General features: G+C 45.3%; 1 protein-coding gene across 1 annotated transcript in view; it reads left to right on the plus strand.

The window, feature by feature from the left end:
* Positions 1–21,456, plus strand: part of LOC144683705 (ADP-ribosylation factor-like protein 6) — a 61,705-nt gene that overhangs the window by 22,182 nt on the left and 18,067 nt on the right. The window lies entirely within an intron of this gene.

Consider the following 21,456-nt stretch of genomic DNA (forward strand, 5'->3'; position numbering starts at 1 on the left):
ACATCCTTGACCCTGGCACCAGGGAGGCAACATACCATCCTGGTGTCAAGTCTGCAGCTGTAGAAACGTCTATCTGTTCCCCTTATGATAGAATCCCCTATCACTATTGCTCTCCCACTCTTTTTTTCCCCTCCTCTGTGTAGCTGAGTCACTCATGGTGCCATGGACTTGGCTCTTGCTGCATTCCCCTGAGAAACCATCACACCCCAACAGTATCCAAAATGGAAAATCTGTTGGAAAGGGAGATGGACACAGAGGACTCCTGCACTACCTGCCTAGTGCATTTACTCAGTCTGCCGGTCACCCATTCCCTTTCTGCCTGTGCATTCTTTACCTGTGGTGTGACCACCTCACTGTATGTGTTATCCACAAAAATCTCATCCTTGCAGATGCTGTACAGTGACTCCAGGTGCAGCTCCAGCTTCGAGTAGCTGCAGCTGGAGACACTTCCTGCACAAATGGTCACCCTGGACACTGGAAGTGTCCCTGACTTCCCACATTGCACAGGAGGAGCATACCACTTGGCCGAGCTGCCCTGCCATGACTTACCCCCAAATTACTCCCTTTACTTTTACTTCCTCTAGTTTGGAGAATATTAAGGACAGAAGAAATACTTACCAGGTCCTCCTTACCAAGGTCACCACTCTTCTTACTGAGGAAATGTAAAAAATGAAAGGACCACCTCCTACCCTCTTTAGCAAACTCCCTCTCTCACCAAGCTCCAACTGAAGTACTCTAATGCAGCCCAAAGCAGCACTCCAGTGCAGACGAAAGCAGCACTGTAGATGACTTGCTTTTATGCTGTCTGAATCTAGCTTCTGAAAACCTGTTTAAGCCAGTTAACCAATTTACCAGCTGCAAGCAGAGCCTGCATAACCCATGATCTAAAGTTAGACTAAAACTCACCTTCTCCAAACCCAATGAGCACCTTTTAATTAGTTGCTAAATTAAAGAAAGATTAGACTTTAGATAGAAACTAACCCTTAAAAGTCGCTCTCACCAAACTCCAACTGAAGCACTCTAATGCAGTCCAAAGCAGCACTCCAAGCCCTACCAATCTGTTTTTATATTCCTAACTAGTTTACTGTCATGTTCTAAGTTTTCTATCATTAAAAACCTTTTGGTTGCTCTTTGCTCTGATTTTGTTTTTCAATGAAATGTGTTTTTGTTGAACATTTTGAATTGTTTCCTTAGATGTATCCCACTGTTTATTTATTGTCGTGTCTTTTAGTCTATTTACCCAATTAACCTCAACTAGCTCTCCGCTTATACCTATGTCATTGGTTTTGTTTCAATTTCAGATTTTTGTCTGGGACTGGAATATATGACTTTCAAACTTAATAGTGAATAGAATTGCATTATGATCATTTACTCCCAGAGGCTCTTTTACCATGACATTACGAATAAACCTGCCACATTGCACAAAACCAGATTTAAGCTAGCTCTATTCCTAGTTGGTTCCACCATATATTGTTCCATGAAACTGTCCCAAAAGCATTCTACAAACTCAAACTCCAGACTTCCTTTGCCAATTTGATTTGTCTAGTCTATATCAAGATTGAAGTGCCATATGATTATTACACTGCCTTTGTTACAAGCTCCAATGTTATAACTGCCATTAGGGGGCCTATAAACTACTTCCACCAGCAATTTCTGCCCTTTGCATTCCTAATCTCTAACTATGCTGATTCTACTTCCAGCCTTCTGAGCCAAGATCCTTTCTCATTAATGGCCTTACGCTATCCTTTAATAGCGGGGCTACTCCCCATCCTCTTCCATTTTGTCTATCTTTTTGAAATGTTGTGTACCCTGGAATATTTATTTCCCAACCTTGGTCACCTTGTAACCATGAGAGGGAATTAATGTTTCAGGCAGGGTTCATGACCACAGGTTGCAAAACCAGTGGGAACCCTATGTTGAACAATTTTGGGAGTCCTGATACTATTTCAAGGCAATCTAGCACTTACCTGGACAACGTCAGGCATCTCGTTGAATTAAGCTCTAAGTAGGGTGGAAATCCCACCCCCCCAAGAGTTGCCAGCCAATCAGAGACCAGCAGATCTCCAGCACTGGCAGTGCCATTGGGAGTGGTGGCTGTTGCCAGTATTTCTCTTGGATCAATGCTGGATCCCTGGACAAAGGTAGGTAGCACAGAATGGGGATACCAGGGAAGAGGGGGTGCCAGCAAGGGCAGGGGATGCGTTCCCATGAGACCCCCATTCCCAATATTGGTTCCCTTGATCAGGTAAAGTGTGCCTGAGCACTAGAGAGTCCCTGCCCTGCCTCAGTAGGCTGAAGACAAATCGAAAAGGATTTGCTGGATGGCCTTGCTGATTGGTGAGTACATGTGAATTAATAGGTAAACGGTGATTGAACATACCACTCTGCACAATAAGTGGCAGACGCGAACAAGACTGATTCCACGGATCTCTCAACAACCCAGACATCAGTAAATACTGTGAGTTACTCAAATTTGTTGAAGCTCTGGGAGAGATTTTCTGCATCCACCCGCCACTGGGATCGTCTGGTCCTGCTATAAGTCAATGGACTTCTGGTTGGGGCGCTGCCTCGCCCATGACGGGTCCCACCCGCAACGAGGCCGGAAAATCCCGGCCTTGTCTCTCTCACAAGGGATTCCAGTCTTCACCTTCAAAGATCTCGCCTTGGAATTCTCTCCAAAAGTCGCTCCAACTCTGGTGACCTCAACAATGGCCCACCTCACAGGGTTTCAATCTCATCGTCCGAGACTCTGTTCCATTGGATTCCCAAGTCTGCCCTCCAGCCCAAATCACAAGAACAACTGCAGCTCTTCAGCTATGCTGAGCAGAATACTACTGCTCCAAAGGGGTACCTTTGCCCCAATGGCCTGCGGCACAAAACCACTAACCTTCTGCTGCCTTCTTAGATCTTCAGATCTTCTCCCGAGCCCGCTTTCTTCGCCAGAGCTTCTCCCAAGCCCTCTCCACTTAAGGTTTGCCATCAGTGGCCCTTTATCTGCTTGGAGCCTCTTTCTCTGCTCCTCTTTCTTAACTGCAACCTCTCTCTGCCCCATCTTTCTCTCCCTTGTCTGGAACTTCCTTTGGGATCTCTTCATGTCCACTCTCCCTATCCCCTGCTTGGAACCTCTCCCTGTCGTCTGCCTGGGACTTCCATCTGATTATGGCGCTCTGCTCCCAATCACATAGTCAGGGTTTTCGCACTGGTTTCTTTTTTGCCCAGGCACACTGGGGCTGTGTTCTCGGCCTGAAGAACTTCAAATGCTGTACTGTTCATGTGTCTCCCGCTCCTGGTGCCCATATATGCAAACTCCAAAGGCTCATCAGCACTTGGAGTTCCCAACCTCCACTCCATGAGAAAGTAAGTTGGATCTCAAACTTCCTTCCCTTGGGAGAAAGGAAGCTTCACCATAGGGAAGGTTTTTTAATAATATCTTTACAAGAAATACTTATAAAAACTTATAACAAATAGCTTATCAAATACTGTACAGATGACCTTTTTATTTTATTCCCCAATTACACATATTGTATTATAAAGTTATAAAGGCTGAACCAAAACAAAAGCCAGTACATGTAACAAGTAGGATTAACAGATTTCAAACATAATAGAATTATCATAGCTTAGAACCTGCCTTTTTTCCTATACACTTTGAATATCAACAATTGTAGGATTGTTTCCAAAATCTTTGCATGGTTAACCAAAGATAATGAAAATATTTTAAAGTTTTCTTTAGAAACATCTTGACCAGCTTGCATTTCTATTTTGTACCATGGGCGTTCAACCTTTCTGGTGTAAATGCAAACCGATACACTGGCCATCTTCTACTCTTCACATGTGGATGTATATTAGTCACACTATGAGATACAAATGACCTTTGTCTATGTTTCTCAACTTTAATACAGAAGAACATGGGGTTTTTCTTACTCTTCTCATCTGTTAATGGAAATATGCCTTCAATGGGTCCTTTAAGTTTGCTACAGAACGTATGTCTGAATGACAACCAGCTTCAGAATTATCTTCTTCACTCACTTCTTTCATAACAGATTTTGTCATTCCATTGTTTTGATCCAGATGAATAAACCTGCACTGAGGGCGTTTTCCTCTCTTTGCTCAAGTTATTTTCTACCTTATCCGAGAGATGTGTTATAGCCTTCCGCACAAGTTTATATTCTCACTGACACAAACTTGGAACCCTCATCTCAATTTCTCTCACAATTTCATCCAAATATTTCTTTACTCTCTTATTTTCCAATTCTTTTCCAAGCTTATTAATCTTCTCATTCAGCTCAGGAACTGCTCTGGTCAATTCAGTTGCCTTTGTTTCAGAATCATCTGCAGAACCCTAATACAAATTTAACAATTTCTAATGGGCACTTAGTTCATTTCGGAATCTTTCTTCCATGGTTGCTGACTGCTCCTTAGACTTTTTCACTTCACTTGTTACTTCCTCAGTTTGTTTCTTCAAATTATCCTTATCTGCCTTTAGGTCTGGATCTACACTTCCAAACCACACGCCTCATGTTTCTTGTTCTCCAGAATGCATCGGAGTTCGAGAATTTCATTGCTCTTTTCACAATGACATTCCTACAGTTCATCGGTCTTGGTTTTTAATTCCACATTCAACCAACTGTTCTGATTCATCAGCAGTTCCTTTTCCTGTTCAAGGCATTTTTCACGATACTGACTTCTGATACTTGAAGTTCATCAAGTTTTAATTGATAGTCTATCCTTGTTGAATTTTTTTCAACAAGTTTATCATTTAGATGTTTCAAACCCTCATTCAAGTGTTCTACTTCCTGTGGCCAATAACTCCAGTGTTCTAACCAGTTCTCATTTTTCATTAATAAAGTCATCTTTCATGCCTAATAGTTGGTTCCCTACACTGATCTACCCATCTAGTTCACTAATGTGCTTTAGGGAAGGAAACTTGCCATCCTTACCCGGTCTGAACTTCATGTGACTCCAGACCCGCAGCAATGTGGTTGACTCTTAACTGCTATCTGAAATGGCCTAGCCAGCCATTCTTTCAAGTGCAATGAGAGATGGGCAGCAAATGTTGGCCTTGCCAGCAATGACCACATCCCATGAAAGAATAAGAAAAAACAGCTTTTCCTTCAATTGTTTGTTATCAGCAATAAGCTTCTCATTTTTGACCACAGTAATTTTGGGGTGTTTGGCAAGGTCAGCATGAACAAGCAACTGCTGCAACACAGTCGTCACCATGTTACCATCTATGTTAGTTAAATTGCTACCCAACATAAAATCTACCCCTTCAATAGGTAAACTAGAAACAATTGCCACAGTAACAATTCCATTTACTAAGTCACTTCATAAATTAACTTTACACACGGGAACAGGTTCATAAGTTTCATAAAGATCCCCTATTAATGCTTACTCTTTCATCAACCCATCTGGAACACAAATCGTATCATCAGCCACCATCAATGACTGACCTGCCCCAGTAGCTCTCACAATATCAATTTGTTGACTTGTTTTATTGGAGGAATAAGGGAATACTTCTCCCTTCAAGACAAAGCCTCTATAACCTTCAGCAAACAGCCTCACTTTAGCAGTATTCAAGGAAAGTCCCCTTGACTATATTGAGCTAAATCCCCTTTCTAGTAGGTTCTGGGGAACATATTTCAAGTGTACCACTGCTATGTTTTACCACCAGTTTCATTTACTGGTACAGCCCTTCCCAAAGACTCCTTAGGCCTCCTTATTACTAATGCTGATTTACCATTCAGCTCCTGACAATTTGCTTTTATATGTCCCATCTTATGGCAATAAGAGCATACTGGTTTCTTTCTATCACTACTATCCTTTACACTCACATTCCTGAATTGATTGGAACAGCTTCTGCCTGCTCCCTAAAGTTATACTCATTTCTATTCTTCCAGCTTCCCTGTGGGTTTACAAATGGAGATCTACTGCCCCCTAGCTGCCTATGTGATATATCATACACATCTGCTAAAACTACTGTGTCCCTTACCTTAGAAATCCTATGGTCTCCCAGGTGTGGCCTGAAAGACATTAGGATGCTGTTTCAAAATTCTTCCAGTACTATTAGCTCTCTCACATTCTCAAAAGTTTATTCTAACTTTCTAACTTCAGTGATTGAAACCACCTGTCAAACAACATTTCCATCTCCCCAGCAAATTCTGCAAATGATTCATTCAGTCTTTTTAAAGTCTGGAATTTCAGCTGATATACTTCAGGGACAAGCTAGTATGCCTTAAATACCACAGTTTTAATTATCCCATAATCTGAGGATTGTTATTCCGAAAGGCTGGAATATACATCCATAGCCTTCCTGACTAAAACGATTTGCAAAATGAGACTCCATGTATCCTCTGGTCACTTGAACTTTGTAGCCACCTTTTTCCTTTTTAAATGAGATAAAATATCTCTCAACTCTGTCTTCAGTGAATTTAGGCACAATGAGAAGACTCATTGATTTATCAAAGGTTGGAGTGGGACTCGATTCCTTATCTGAACTACTCATCTCTTTCAACCTGTAACCCAAACTTTTCTCTAGCCAGTTCATGCTGTCTGATGTCTTTCTCTCTTTGAAGCTCAACATCAAACTTTTGCATTTCCATTTCTTTTTCAAATTCAAGGTTTTGCTTTTCTCCATCTCTTTCCATCTCAAGCTGCTTCATCTGCAGCCAAATTCTAGCCAACTCAACTGAATTGCTAAATGGAATAACTTTTTCTTCTTGCAATCCCAAATTCTCTGCCATTACCTCGATGATATCTGCTTTCTTAGCCCCTGCTTTTACCTCTAACTTCAAATTTTCTGCTAATGTGATTGATCTAACCTTGGTTAATTGTTGCAAATTACACAGGGATAAATCTTCCCATCCAGAAAAGTCATATCAATTGACAAAGCCATTCTGCTTTTCAATGAGTATAGTAAAATTCATCGTGGAAATCTGATCAACCTTAATCTCAGCAAGTACCAGCACTTGTATCTTTCTGTGGATTCAAAATCCTGCACAAGCCCCCATTTTATGTTATGATCCTGGACCAGACTCCCATGTTTTTGTTAAGATCCGGTGAGGGACCAATAACTTTTTTTTAAAAAGTAGACAAAGTTTGAGACACTTGCTAAGAGAGTAAAGCCACAAGATTCTACGGTTTTGAACAAGCAAAAATAAACTTTACTAGACAAGTTCGGAAAGAAAACTATTTACAATACCTAGCTTATACTCTAACATTCAGGGTTAATATGAGGTACATGTGAATTAACAGGCAAACTGTGGTCGAACACAGATAATACACTCTGCACAATGAATGGCAGATGCGACCAAGACAGATTCCATGGATTTCTCAACAACCCCCCAGATGTCAGCAAAACTGTGAATTTTCTTTATTCATTCATGGGATTTCAGCATCACTGGCTAGGTCAACATTTATTGCCTATCCCCAGTTGTCCTTGAGAAGATGATGGTGAGCTGTCTTATTGAACTGCTGCAGTCCATGTGGTGTAGGTGGACCCACAGTGCTATTAGGGAGGGAGTTCCAGGATTTTGACCCAGCAACAGTGAAGAAACTGCAATATATTTCCAAGTCAGGTTGGTGAATGGCTTAGAGGGGAACTTCCAGGTGGTGAATTTCACGTGCATCGGCTGCCCCTGTCCTTCTAGACAGTAGCAGTCATGTGTTTGGAAGGTGCTGCCTAAGGAGCCTTGGTGAGATCCTACAGTGCATCTTGTAGATGGTACACGCTGCTGCCACTGTGCGTTGGTGCTGGAGGGAATGGATGTTTGTGGACGGGGCACCAGTTAAGCAGGCTCCTTTGTCCTGGATGGTGTCGAGCATCTTGAGCGTTGTTGAAGCTGCACTTATCCAGGCAAATGGAGAGTATTCCATCACACCCCTGGCTTGTGCCTTGTAGATGGTGGACAGGATTCGGGGAGTCAGGAGGTGAGTTACTCACCACAGGATTCCTAGCCTCTGACCTGCTCTTGTAGCCATTGTATGTATATGGCAGGTCCAGTTCAGTTTCTGGTCAATGCTAACCCCAAGGATGTTAATAGTGGGGGATTCAGCAATGGTAATGCCATTGAATATCAAGGTGCGATGGTTAGATTCTCTCTTGTTGGAGATGGTCATTGCCTGACACTTGTGTGGTGCGAATGTTACTTGCCACTTGCCAGCCCAAGCCTTTACTGCACTTGGACATAGACTGTTTGTATCTGAGGAGTCGCAAATGGTGCTGGACATTGTGCAATCTTCAGCGGCCAACCCCATTTCTGACCTAACGATGGAAGGAAAGTCATTGATGAAGCAGCTGAAGGTGGTTGGGCCAAGGACACTACCCTGAAGAGATCATGCAGTGATATCCTGGAACTGTGCTGATTGACCTCCAACAACCGCAACCATCTTTTTTGCGAGTTATGACTCCAGCCAGTGGAGAGTTTTCCCCCTGATTCCCATTGACTCCAGTTTTGCTTGGGCTCCTTGATGCCACACTCTGTCAAATCCTGCCTTGGTGTAAAGGGTAGTCACTCTCACCTCACCTCACCTCAAGAGTTCAGCTCTTTTGTCCATATTTGAACCAAGGCTGTAATGAGGTCAGGAGCTAAGTCATCCTGGCGGAACCCAAACTGAGTGTCAGTGAGGTTGTTTCTAAGCAAGTGCCACTTGATGATGATGACCCCTTCCACCACTTTACTGATGATCGAGAGTAGACTGATGGGGTGGTAATTAGCCAGGTTGGATTTGTCCTGCTTTCTGTGGATGGGACATACCTGGGCTATTTTCCACATAGCCGGGTAGATGCCAGTGTTGTAGCTGTATTGGAACAGCTTGGTGAGGGGCGTGGCAAGTTCTGGAGCACAAGTCTTCAGTACTATTGCAGAATATTGTCAAGGCCCATAGCTTTTGCAGTATCTAGTGCCTTCAGTTGTTTCTTGATATCATGTGCAGTGAATCGAATTTGCTGAAGACTGGCATCTGTAATGCTGGGGACCTGCGGAGGAAGTGGAGATGGTTCATTGACTTGGCACTTCTGGCTGAAGATTTTTGCAGATGCTTCAGCCTTTTGCACTAAATGCTGGGCTCCCCCAGTCCAGATTCCAGTCTTCATCTTCGAGAATCTCACCTTGGAATTCTATCCAAAAGCTGCTCCACCTCGGATGGCCTCAACAATGCCTCACCTTGTATGGTTTCAATCTCATCTCCCAAAACTCCATTCCCCTGATCCCAAGTTTGTTCTTCAGCATGGACTCACAAGCTCAACTTCAGCTCTAAATCCGTGCGAGCAGAATATTACAGCTCCGAAGGAGTACCTTGCCCCAAAGGCCCGCAGCATTCTACTGCCTTCTTAGATCTTCATGGCTTCTCCTCAGCCCTTTGATTGCCAGTGCTTCTGCTGAGCCCTCTTGAAGCACCACAGATTTTCCTGAGCTTCTCTCCACTTAAGATCTGCCAACCACAGCCCTTTCTCTGCTTTGAGTCCCTTTTTCTGCTCCTCTTTCTTCTTAACTCTGGCCTCTTCCTGTCCACTGTCTGGGCTCTCCTTTCTGATTATGGCACATGATCAGGGTTTCGTGCCATTTTCTTTTTGCGCAGACACACTGAGCCCATGCCCTCAGTCCAAAGAACTTCAAATGCTGTACTGTGCATGCGTTGCCGACTCTGCGTGTGTGTGAAGGTCCCGAGGCTCATTGGCACTTGGAGTTCCCAATCTCCACTCCACGAGAAGATATGTTGGAAGTCATAACACAAATACCTCATGTCTGCTGATCAAAGTCAAGCGCTAAGGCTCCTCCATCACTGCATCCTGGATCCCTATATCTCCCTGACTTGCAGTCACACCCTCCTGTCCTTGACCATTGACTAACTCTAAAGTTCTCTTTAACGTAAAGGGTGTGACTGTTCCCTGATGCAAAGTGCCTAGGTAACTCCCCATGATGCCCACAATGTCTTCAGCTCGGACTCCAGTTCAGTAACTCTGAGGTAGAGTTGCTCGAGGTGTAGACAATTACTGCAGATGTGTTTGTCTGGGATTGTAGTGCGTTCCACAGACTCCCATATGTTGCAGTCATGGCACTCCACCTGTCCTGCTATACCTGTCTATCATTATTTATAATAAGGGTATAACATACTGAGAAAATATAGGGAGGGAAAAAGGGGAGGTGGAGTCGCTGTACATATTCCATATTAAGGATAACATAAGGGAAGTAGAAAGAAGGGACACAGTTAACAGCAACACAAAAATAGAATCCATATGCATAGAGATAATAGATAAATATAGTGCAAATTTGGGATGATTCCGCCCAAAGTGCAGCAGTGGACGGGTTGTAAAATGATGTTTTACCTGCCTGCCGCAATGGTTGCTTTTCACGCCGTATCGTCTCAAACCCGCCACGTTAATTATGCATTTCTGGGAAACACGCCAATTCCACGCCATCACCTCACTGCTTCAGCACGCTGGGCACCATATTTAAAGTCCAGCTGCACACACACATCTCAATGCTTCCAGCCTACGACTGCTGCAAAGAAGACATGGCCCTGAAAGGCAAAAAGACTGCAGCCCCCAGGATCAGTGACAGGTCCCTCGAGTGCCTTTTGGATGCAGTGGAGGCTCGCTGTGATATCCTCTACCCTTACTTTGGCTGCAGGATGGGCAGCAGCCTCAGTGAGCTGGCGGCTTGGGTTGCGGTGGCCAGCGCCAACGCCCTTCAAAGAGGACAGCACTCAGTGCCGCAAGATGAATGATCTCCATTCCATCAGGGTAAGTCACTCTTCTTATCACTCAACTCTCACACTCACCAATCCGTCACACATCCACAGAGCCCTTTCTCACTGCCGGTTCAAGAGACATCACCGTTCACTCGCTCACGCCTTCATTGTCCTCATCCCATCTATGGGCCCACTCACCACCCACGCATGCCAAGCATGCTTATCATCTTGGAAAAACTCAGCAGGTCTGACAGCATCTGCAGAGAGGGATACAGTTGATGTTTTGAGTCCGTATGACCCTTCATCAGAACTAAGACATATAGAAATGAGATGAAATATAAGCTGGTAGAAGTGGGTGGGACAGGAGAGCTCGATAGAGGGCCAGTGATAGGTGGAGGCCAAGAAGAGACTGCCAAAGGTGTCATAGACAAAAGAACAAAGGGGTGTTGATGGTGGTGATATTATCTAAAGGATATGCTAATGGGGACATTAAGGGAAGCAAGCTAGTGGCAGATGGTCCTAGTGCAGGTGGGGTGGGGGGAAGGGATCAAAATGGGCTAAAAGGTGGAGATGAAACAATAGATCGAAATAAATTTAAAAATAGGAGGGAAAAGAAAAAAATATAGTGTAAAAAAAATTATAAGTTATTGGAAAAAGGGGGATCGGACAGAAATTTGCTGAATCTGAGTCAGATGACGAGCATGTGGAGTCGATCATGTCACAGTTGCTGGAGCTGCAAAGGCAAGCTCAGGAACATCAGGAAGGGATGTCCGCTGCACTCCTCAGATTACAAGGCACAATGGAGGAACCCGTCTGCCTTCAGGTGGAGGTGATTGCGTTGGTGTGGTAATCTGAGGTGCATACACCTTTAAGAAAATGTGAGGAGATTGACCATGTGATTGCATTACCCAATTGCTATGGGTAGCACAGGCTACAATATTAATCAGTCATTTAGAATAGGGTCTGGTTTGAGAAGCACATGTGTTAGTGCTCAGTTACTTGTGTTAATAAACAGCATGCGCTTCATCTTACATGGGCCTCTGTGTCTGCAGTATCTTGTTTACCAGCTCACTCACCGGTAGGTAGGCATGCAGCCATGTTCACTGAGCAAATGTACGCTCAAATATCTGAATGGAGGAGACCACTCATTAAACCTGGAAAATTCAGGTGCTAAATTAATGACGTATACTGGTGAGGACATACGAGTCAGAGGTATATACAAGGTTCCAGTACAGTATGGAAATCAGTATGTTAATCTACCCCTAATAGTGATAGCAGGCAGAGGATCGAGTCTCCTCAGAAGGAGCTGGTTAAGAGAGATTAATCTTGAGAGACTACTGAGATCTCAATCAGAAGCAGGAAATGTTACTGTTTGGAAAAAGAAGTATGTAAAGACTCAACAAAAGGAACTCATAGAGGTCATGCTTCAGGACAGAGTTCAAATTGAAGTCAGTAACCTCCAAAAAGAAAAAGGAAACCTGCTGAAGGGCTTTCGCATATTATAAGATTCCCTCAGATCCCAATTTGTGCCACTAAAAAGGTATGAGGAAGAACAGAAAGAATTCAGCATATCTCTGGCCTAGATGAAGAATCAATTAGCCGAGAAAGCACAAGAATGCTTAAGTCTCAAGGAAACAACTAACAAATATAAAAAAGAAATGGAAGACCTGAAGAGTCAGCTATGTGAAAGCCAAGAAGATTTAAAAATAGAGACCCCTGAGTTTCCAAAGGAGCTGACAGAAGAGGAAATGCTGGAAGACTCAACCACTGAGTTCACTCAAGTTGAGCTTATATCTGAGCCTAGTCTGGCCAATATTGAAATTGAAAAGAAGGCTGAGATTAAATTCAGCAGCGCCGAGAAGGAAACCCAACAAAAGAAGACCCGTAGGAAGAAAAAGCAGAATTAATAACAAGGCCCTGAAATTTTTTTTTACACAACAGGAAGTTGATCATAGTTGTGTTTCATTTAGCCCTGCCCAACATCCTGATTCTCCGAACCTTCCTGACAGTTGCCCTTCATATAGTTGAACTTAGAGGGGAGGGGCAGCAGGAGTGTATGTGATGGGGCTCGAAAGAGGGTGAAAGCATTCCCATTGGAGCCTACACCACATGTGGAAGGAACTCCACAGGCCTGTTGGATCTGTTGAGCCTGAGAGAGTCGAAGAAACAAATTTACAGGTTCCTGCTGGAGAGCCTAGTGGACAGATGAGAGGGAGGCCTCGGATAAACCATCCAAAGTCGTAGAACTACAACGTTCGACATGTTTGAAGAAGCCTCCAGAAAGACTGAATTTGTAAATGGTTTATTTATGTAAACAGTTGATATATTGTAAGGATTGTAAATTGTACTTTCAAGTAAAGGGGGAGGGATGTGGTAATCTGAGGTGCAATACACCCTTAAGAGAATGCAAGCAGATTGACCACGTGATCGCATTGCCCATTGCTGTGTACTGCGGGCTACAATGTTAATCAGTAGTTTAGAATAGGGTCTGGTTTGAGAAGCACACGTGTTAGTGCTCTGTTACTTGTGTTAATAAACAACAACTACTTCATCTTACATGGGTCTCTGTGTCTGCAGTGTCTTGTTTACCAACTCACTCATCAGTAGATAGGTGTGCAACCGTGTTCACTGATCCAAGCGACCCGATAGAAGAAACATAACAGCTGGCATGCCAATTCACCAAGGTCAACGCTGGTAGGATGGCAGCCACCATGAAGACCTTGGTCCAGGACATTGCTCCTGCACTGCTGCTTGGGCTCAACTCCATCGCTGATGCCATAGTTGGCTTCCAGCATGTACAAAAGAGGGGCGCGGGGCAGCTCAATCTCACTCCAGCTACCTCTTCTCCTCAAGGAGTCAGCCAGTGGCCCTTGGGCACCTATAGGGAGGAGGATCAGCAGGTGTACCTCCCCGGGGCCATCCATTCAAGTGACTCCGGGAGTGTCCAGCCCATCCAAATCCCCTCTTCCTGTGATCTCAGCAGCTGCAGCTCCACAGACTGAGGAGAGTGCCACTGCCACACAGCAGGGCCCCAAAAACAGGCAGGGGCCCTCCAGGTCTCAACCCTCTGGAGGACGCCTGCCAAGGTCACAGACAGGGTGTAGCAATCAGCAGGCTGCCTCCACCTCTGCTGTGGATGGCCAGAGAGCACCCAAGACATAGTGGCCGGGCTAGGAAAGTTAAGAAGATGTAGTTGCACAGCTGGGCATGGGTGTTAATCACTTGTACATAACGGTTCACTATTGTTGATGAACTCCCAAGAATGTCTCCCTGCCTATGGCTCCTTGTTCTGATGAGCAGTGTTCACTCAGATGTGAAACCTTTCTGCATAAGATAAAGACAGGTGTCTCAGTCCAGGGCCTCTTCCTTGTGCTTCGTACAGCCTACAGACCAAAGTGATGGTCCGGCCTCACACTCCCTGGACACATTACTGATGTCTGCATGTTGGTGGTGCTGGTCATTGCTGTTGTGGGCAGGCGTCACAGAGTACTGTCATTCTTCGTGCCTTTAAGGTGGGTCTGGCCCCATCTCTTCAGCATCTGCAACCAGTGATGCTGTGCTCCTGAAAGGCTCAGATGCTGAAGGCGGACAAAGGATCACGTGCATTTAAAGTTTCATGGCTGCGCCTCTATGATATGACCCTGATCACATAGCTCAAGCGAGTTGTTCTTGGCCAGACAGGAGTCAGGCACTCTCAGAGGCTATGTGAAGATCTACGGAGTGTCCTCACTGCATGTCGTCATCATCCTCCTGGAATCAAGCGGCTGTTAGGGCCTTCACTGCGTCTCCATGACAGGAGCATTATCACAGAGAGTATGTACGTTGCCATAAGCCAGACTGGAATCAAACTTTCATAGATGCAATGTGAGGATCTATGGGGGTCACCTCACTGCATGTCATCATCGTCATCATCATCCACAAATCTAGCAGCTATGAGGGCCTCCCGAGCACGCCTGCCTCACCTAGCCAGTGCAAGGGCCTCATTCCCGTCATTGTCACCTCCAAGGACCTCCCCACCCTCATACCCGTCGACATCCTCCTCATCGGAGGAGATGTCCAGCTCCTCCTCAGCCAGCTCCTCTCCCTGTTGAAGCGCCAGGTTGTAAGGGGCGCAGCAGATGACGACGATGTGTGACACCCTCTGTGGAATATATTGCAGGGCTCCACCAGACCGGTCCAGGCACGAGAACCTTATTTTCAGCATCCTGATGGTCTGCTCCACCAAGCTGCGAGTTGCCGCATGAGCCTCGTTATACCTTTGCTCTGCTGCATTCTGAGGCCACCACATGGGTGTCATCAGCCACATCCTCTGCAGATAGCCCTTGTTCCCAAGGAGCCATCCCTGCAGCTTCTGTGACACCTGGAAGGCTTCGGGGAACTGTGACCAACTGAGAATGGAGGAGTCGTGGACACTTCTTGGAAACCAGGAGCAGACCTGCAGGATGTGTTTGTGATGGTCGCACACCAGCTGCACATTCAGCGAATGGAAGCCCTTGCAGTTGACATACTTGACCACGTGTTGCAACAGAGATCTGAGCACCACGTGAGTGCAGTGGATGGCACCCTGTGCCGGTGGGAACTCAATCTAGGCAAATCCAATCACTCTTGCAACCTGGCCTTCCTAGTCCCGGACGAAATGCACAAAGTCGTGTGCCCTTGCGAAGATGGCATCCGTGATGGACACATTTGTAGATGGAGGCCTGTGATATCCCACATAGGTCACTTGTGGATCGCTGAAAAGACCTACTGGCATAGAACTTGAGTGCAGCTGTCACTTTCACAGCCACTGGCACTGGATGCCCTCCATGTTCCCGTGGCGCCAAATCCTGCAGTAGCTGGCAGATGCAACTGACCTGTTCCTTGGACATGCACAGTCATCGGCGACATTGGTTCTTGGTCATCTCCAGGAATGAAAGACGGTGTCTGTAGACCCTGGGTTTAGCTAGATGCCGACCAGCAATGGCTCGCTGTAGCACTTTGGTGGCATGCCTGGGAGCCCCAGCCGCCCCTTCTTCGAGAGGGTGCTGCTCCTTCTTCTGTGCAGCCTGGCGCCTCAGTTCCTCTCTTTTCCGTTGTCTTCAGTCTCTGTAAGCCATGAAACATACAGCTAGGTCACCAGGCTCCTTGATCCTGATGTACTCCTTCTGCAGGATGAAAGAGAGAGACATGTGGGTTAGCATAGGCGTACTAAGAATCTGTCTTGGTTGAGTCTGAAGTGCCCATAATAGACAAATGAATAAGGTCAGAGAATGTGGAGTTGGGGACAAGAGGCAGAATGGATTGCTAGCTGGATTCAAGACAGAAAGCAGAGATTGGGAGTAAAGGGTATTTATTCAGAATGACAGAAGATGGGAAGTGGTGTTCCACACAGATCAGCGTTGGGACCGCTGCTGTTCACAATAGCTGCTAGACTGGGTCTGTGACAGGTGGTGAGGGAAGAGGGAAAAACATACTCGACCCCATCCTCACCAACCTGCCTGCGGTAGATGCATTTGTCCATGACATTATCGGTAGGAGTGACCACCGCACAGTTTTTGTGGAGACAAAGTCCCGCCTTCACATTGAGGATACCCTCCATCGTGCTGTGTGGCACTATCACCGTACTAAATGGGATAGATTTCAAACATGTCTAGCGATTCAAGACTGGGCATCCATGAGGCACTGTGGGTCATCAGCAGCAGCAGAATTGTACTTGAACACAATCTGTAACCTCATGGCCCGGCATATCCCCAACTCTACCATTCCCATCAAGCCAGGGGATCAACCCTGGTTCAATGAAGAATGCAGGAGGGTGTGGCAGGAGCACCATTAGGCATACCTAAAACTGAGGTGTCAACCTGGTGAAGCTATAACACAGGACTACTTGCATGCCAAACAGCATAAGCAGCAAATGATAGACAGAGCTAAGCGATCCCACAACTAACGGATCAGATCTAAGCTCTGCAGTCCTGCCACATCCAGTCATGAATGGTGATGGACAATTAAACAACTCACTGGAGGAGGAGGCTCCACAAATATCCCCATCCTCAATGATGGAGGAGCCCAGCACAGCAATGCAAAAGATAAGGCATTCGCAACAATAATAAGCCAGAAGTGCCGGAGGTCCCCAGCATCACGTTTGCCAGTCTTCTGTCAATTTGAATCACTCCACGTGATATCAAGAAACAGCTGAAGGCACTGGATAGTGCAAAAGCTATGGGCCCTGACAATATTCTGGCAATAATACTGAAGACTTGTGCTCCAGAACTTGCTGCACCCTTAGCCAAGCTGTTCCAGTACAGCTACAACACTGGCATCCACCCGGCTATGTGGAAAATTGCCCAGGTATGTTCGGTACATAAAAAGCAGGACAAATCTAACCCGGCCAATTAGGTCATTGATGAATCAGCCTACTCTCGATCATCAGTAAAGTAATGGAAGGGGTCATCAACAGTGCTATCAAGTGGCACCTGCTCACTGGTGCCCAGTTTGGGTTCTGCCAGGGCCACTCAGCTCCTGACCTCATTACAGCCTTGGTTCAAACATGGACAAAAGTGCTCAACACCCGAGGTGAGGTGAGAATGACTGCCCTAGACATCAAGGCAGCATTTGACCAAGTGTGGCATCAAGGAGCCCAAGCAAAACTGGAGTCAATGGGAATCAGGGGGAAAAATCTCTGCTGGCTGGAGTCATACCTAGCACAAAGGAAGATGGTTGTGGTTGTTGGAGGTCAGTCATCTCAGCTCCAGGACATCACTGCAGGAGTTCCTCAGGGTAGTGTCCTAGGCCCAACCATCTTCAGCTGCTTCATCAATGACCTTCCTTCCATCATAGGGTCAGAAATGGGGATGTTCGCTGATGATTGCACAATGTTCTGCTCCATTCATGACTCCTCAGATACTGAAGCAGTCCCTGCCCAAATGCAGCAAGACCTGGATAATATCCAGGCTTGGGCTGACAAGTGGCAGGTAACATTCGTGCCACACAAATGTCAGGCAATGACCATCTCCAACAAGAGAGAATCCAACCATCGCCCCTTGATGTTCAATGGCATTATCATCATTGAATCCATCACTATCAACATCCTGGGGGTTATCATTGACCAGAAACTGAACTGGACTAGCCATAAATACTGTGGCTAAAGGAGCAGGTCAGAGGCTAGGAATCGTGCAACGAGTAACTCACCTCCTGACTCCCCAAATCCTGTGTACCATTTACAAGGCACAAATCAGGAGTGTGATGGAATACCCCCTACTTGCCTGGATGAGTGCAGCTCCCACAACATTGAAGAAGCTGGACACCATCCAGGACAAAGCAGCCCACTTGATTGGCACCACATCCACAAACATTCACTCCCTCCATCACTGAGCACAGCAGTGTGTACCATCTACAAGATGTACTGCAGGAATCACCAAGGCTCCTTCAACTGCACCTTCCAAACTCATGACCACTCTACCACCTGGAAGGGCAAGGGCTGCAGATAGATGGGAACACCATCACCTGGAGGTTCCCCCACAAGTAACTCACTACCCTGACTTGGATATATATTGCCGTTCCTTCACTATCGCTGGGTCAAAATCCTGGAACTCCCTTCCTAAAAGTGCTTTGGGTGTACCTACACTGCATGGGCTACAGCGGTTCATGAAGGCAGCGCACCACCACCTCAAGGGCAACTAGGGGTGGGCAATAAATGCTGGCCCAGCCAGTGAAGCCCACATCCTGTGAATGAATTGAAAAAAATTACATGTTACTTTAACAATTTGGACTTTGAAGTCAAAAGCACAATTTCTAAAATTGTGGATGTCACCAATTTGAGGGTGGGATAGTTAATCCTGAAAAGAACTTTGTTAGGAACTAGAAGTAGTTTCAGTAAGTTATATTTGTATTTGTGGGTGTTAGGAATGAGTATTAGCTTTAAGTATAGTTTGTATTTCTGCATTTGTGTGTTAAGAAATGTGGAACCTAAGTTTTAGTTTCATCTTAAAAGATGCCTGCATTTTAATGAGGCTTGCCACTCTTGAAGGGGAGTTAAAACAGACATGATGCAGAAGAAGACTGGGCTGTTGCCTGGCAACAGGAGGCCCACACAGGGACCACAGAGACCGAGAAAAACAGAAAATGTAGTTTCAGTTCAGTTGAATTATGCTGTAAGGTTGGAAGCAGCCAGCAGAAGCAGCATAGGAGATGGACAGATAGCAAGTCCCAAGCTAAAGCTGGAAACAGGAGCTCGGAGAAGCTGGACAGGAGGAAGCTGCAGGAAGGTTTCCCCAAAGAACAGAATAAGGGGAGTCCCAAGAAGACCTTCTATCAAAGGGAATGAACAGGAACCTGGAAAAGGTCCTGTTAAGTGAAGTTGAGTGAGGAGCAGAGAAAGGCTCCAAGCTTTAAGTGAGAAAGCTGCTGGATGCAGATTTAAAGCAAAATAGGCTTGCGAGAAGCCAGAATCCAAGGAGACAGCAGAAGTTTGGTGACTGCTTATTCTGGGCATGTGAAGCAGTGGTGTTCTGTTGGCATGGCTACGTACCTCAGGGAGATTGCGTGGAAGGCAAAGCTTGAATGCACATGGTGATCCAGGGCAGAGGAACATTGGAAGGAGAGATCAAAACCCTGGAGATGGACCCTTGTGGAAAGTGTGTGAGAGAAAGCATTTTGGGAGAAGATTCCAAAGCAAGTTCTTCGAGCATTGAGATTGGAAACCCTCATGTGAAAGACAGAGTTCAATGAGACTGTTTGGCTCACAGTGTAACAAGCATCTGGGGGGAATTGATGAGGGATCCATAGCATCTGTTTGGGATGGCATCTTTGAATTGGTTTCAGAGTGTGGTGCGCCTGATCACAGGTCGCCAATTGGTTTACATGGACTGTGTATTTACTGTGAATATAACTTGTTATGCTTACACATCTGTATATATCTGTAAAGATATAGGGCAGAATATTACATTCGGAGTGCAGGCATGCGCCTGACATGCTGGAATGTAAAATGACGTGCGATGACGTTGGGCATGCATACTGATATCATTGTGAACTCGCGTGATATTTCATTCGGCAGGGCGCGCGCTGGAGTCGGCTGCGTGCCTGCCGATAATTGAACAGCCTATTAAGGCCATTAACTAGGTAATTAAGTTGAATCTTACAGTGCCCATCCAACCTTACAGTTGGCAGACAGGCGAAAAGGTCAAGCGGCCTTTGTGTTTTTTAGGAAACCTCATCCATTAGCGGGATGAGGTTTCCTAAAACTAATACTGATGAAATAAAAACTTTATTTTGAAAATAAAAACATGTCCCATCTCATGTGACACAGTCACATGAGGGGACATGTTTCATTAAATTTTTACTGCATTTACTTTTTTTTCAAAAGCGCTTCAATCTCCCTGAGGTAGTTCCATGCCTCAGGGAGATTGAAGCGCTCTTTCGCGTGCATGTGTGAACTGCGCACTGGATCCGACTCTCCCTCCTCCCCCCCGCCCGCACAGGTAGCACTAGCGCTACGGCTCGCGATCCACGCAGGGCGGGTCTTAATTGGCCCGCCCGTGTGAAATTGTGGTGTGGAGCCGAGCACGGGTGGCAGTTGGCTCCCCGACCGCCCCCACCTGCTCTCGCCGAGCCCGCCCAACGACTGGAAAATCCTGGCCATAGTTTTGGGGGAAGGAGTATTGTCATATAGTTAGTCTTTTCTTGTTTAATAAATGTTTTATTCTTTTGTTAAAAGTTCATCAGCTGACTCCTGTGGCTCTGTTGAGTAGCCACTCTCTATGTTTCTAAACAAAAAATAAAAGTTAGAATCTATCAAGCTGGGTTGCACCCTGGAATCTGGCTTATCCAGTAGTAACGTCAGCTGGGATCATAACAACTGCAACAAATTCCAGGAGAACACTAATAAACTTGCAGAATGGGCAAACTAAGTTGAAAACAGATAAATGTGAGGTGATACATTTTGGTAGGATGAATAGGAAGGTCACTTATCTCTGAGAAGATGCAAGTCTAGGTGGGATAGAGGAACAAAGGGACCTCGGAGTATAAATACATCAATCACTAAAAGTTGCACCGCAGCTTAGCAGGGCCATAATAAAAGCAAACCAAACACTAGGCTGTATTTCCAGAGAGATAAAGTTGAAAAATAGGGAAGTTATACTAAACTTGTATTGAACCATACTCAATAGTACAGTGTGCAGTTCTGGTTACCATATTATAAAAAGGGTATAGAGACATTGGAGAGGATGCAGAAAAGATTTACTCGGATACGAGATACTAGAAATGCATGGGTATACATATCAGGAAAGAGTGGACAGGCTGGGTTTCTTTTACTTGAAAAAAGAAAGGCGAGGGATGACCCGATAGAGGTATTTTAAATTATGAAAGGTCTTGATAGAGTGGACACAGGGAGAATGTTTCCTCTTGTGGGGAAGAGCATAACTAGAGGCTATCAATATGATAATCACCAAGAAATCCAATAGGGAATTCAGGAGAAATTTCTTCACCCAAAGGGATGTGAGAATGTAGAATTTGCTACCGCAGGGAGTAGTTGAAGTACAGATGCATTTGAGGGGAAGCTAGAGCATTTGAGGGAGAAGGGGATAGAAGGTTACAATGGTAGATTTAGATGAAGAAAGATAGCTCGAGTGGAGCATAAACACCGGCATGAACTGGTTGAACCAAATGGCCTGTTTCTGTGCTGTTTACTCTTTGTAATCCTATTTTTATTTGATTGGTTAACTAGTTACGAATTTAGTAAACTAATAGCTAGTTAAAGTATCTTAGCTTGGAGACAAAAGATGAATAGTTACCAGA

This window comes from Cetorhinus maximus, chromosome 8, assembly GCF_964194155.1.
Source record: "Cetorhinus maximus chromosome 8, sCetMax3.hap1.1, whole genome shotgun sequence".
In the NCBI taxonomy this organism is placed as follows: domain Eukaryota; kingdom Metazoa; phylum Chordata; class Chondrichthyes; order Lamniformes; family Cetorhinidae; genus Cetorhinus; species Cetorhinus maximus.